General features: G+C 38.6%; 1 pseudogene; it reads left to right on the top strand.

Annotated features, from left to right (window-relative positions):
* The first annotated feature begins 643 nt into the window (after positions 1-643).
* LOC143553417 (uncharacterized) lies at positions 644-1221 on the top strand (annotated as a pseudogene).
* Positions 1222-1657: the final 436 nt, after the last annotated feature.

The following is a 1657-nucleotide window of genomic DNA, read 5'->3' as shown; positions in this document are numbered from 1 at the left end:
ACCGACCCGTTATGGCGGTTTTGGTTAATCGGTTTTGTAAGGTATAGTGAGTCGGTTATGGGTCGGTTAACCGTAATCAAAACAATGTAACTAGGCCTAAAAGTTTGGTATCAATTAATACAAAAAATGACACGACATAATCTAACAATGTATATAATCCATAATATTAAAACCAAATATTCAAAAAAGAATGACGTTATATAATCCAACAATGAAATTCGACTAATTTGATAACAAACATCGAACACAAACATCAAAAATGATATATTCCAACAAAATGTTTGGCGGAAGTTAATCCCAAACATATAAAACATATTGTTGGTTAAATAAATGGGTCGGTTCGGTTATAGCGGTTATGGAATTATCTTTAATCAATACCGACCCGTATTTGGCTGTTTTTAAAAATTCATTGAACCGACCCACTGGTTGTGTCGGTTATTGGTCAAAATCGATTCGGTTATGTCGGTTATGGTTCGGTAACGATTATGATGGTTAAGTTGCTCACCCCTAGTTGTTCCGACTTCAGTTGCGTTACTTTGCTACTCAAAAGAAGGAAATATGCCAAATATGAATAGCAATTATTGAAGATTAAAATATTAGATAACTATCATTTATCAATAATCTTAATTTAAAAATTGCTAATAATGCACTATAACAACCTGCTCCATTACACCAATTAGTGTATCCTCACACCACCTCCACCATGAACCCTTCACCTCCGTGCACCAACCTCACCCTCCGCCCATTCAGACTCTCCGACGCCGACAACCTCCTCCAATTCGCTGGCGACGAGCAGGTAACCCGTTTCCTCAGGTGGGAAACACTTAGAACCCGAGACGAAGCGTTGACTTTCATCAAGGACGTATGCATGCCCCATCGTTGGCGCCGGTCAATATGCATAGATGATCGCTCAATCGGGTTTGTGTCAACTTCTATGATGACGGACATAAGGTGGTTATCGGGTATGGTGTGGCGGCTAAGTACTGGGGGTAGGGGATTGCGACCGCGGCCGTGAAGATGGCTGTGAAGTAGGTGTTGATGGACTTCCCGGAAATAATAAGGTTGCAAGCGTTTACTCATGTTGAGAATATTGGGTCTCAAAGGGTGTTGGAGAAGGCAGGGTTTAAGAAAGAGGGGCTTTTAAGGAAATATACGATAATCAAGGGGCATGTAATAGATACTTTGGTTTATAGCTTTTTATCGACCGATAATATTAACTAGTGGTTGCACCGGCTCGTTGCGCCGGACAGACATGAATATCACAACGCAGGTACACAAATCCATCGTAATGACTATCATTTCAACACAAAAAAGGGTGTTGCGGCATAGGATTCATAATTAGACATTACATTTACATTCTTAGCATATGACTATTTAAGGTTAATCTATATACAAAAGTTGTCTGCAACACTTAAATTACGTACACAAAAAATCACATTCCTAGGGTATTGACTATTTGAGATTAACTTATATGCAAAAGTTGTTTAAAGTACATGAACATTCCTTTGATATTGTAATACAATAATAGCCAAGGGCTAAAACTGATTTCCTTTAAAAGCAGAGGGTTGAACATACATAAAGCTAAAGTTATACTGTAGCAAGCCAAGGGCTAAAACTGATTTCCTTTAAAAGCAGAGGGCTGAATATACATAAAGCT

Source organism: Bidens hawaiensis, unplaced genomic scaffold, assembly GCF_021521415.1.
Source record: "Bidens hawaiensis isolate Kalapana, Puna unplaced genomic scaffold, B.hawaiensis_p1.1 tig00017236_1, whole genome shotgun sequence".
NCBI classification, from domain to species: Eukaryota; Viridiplantae; Streptophyta; class Magnoliopsida; order Asterales; family Asteraceae; genus Bidens; species Bidens hawaiensis.
The sequence above is the reverse complement of the archived record's forward strand: the minus strand, read 5'-3'. Positions and strand labels throughout refer to the sequence as shown.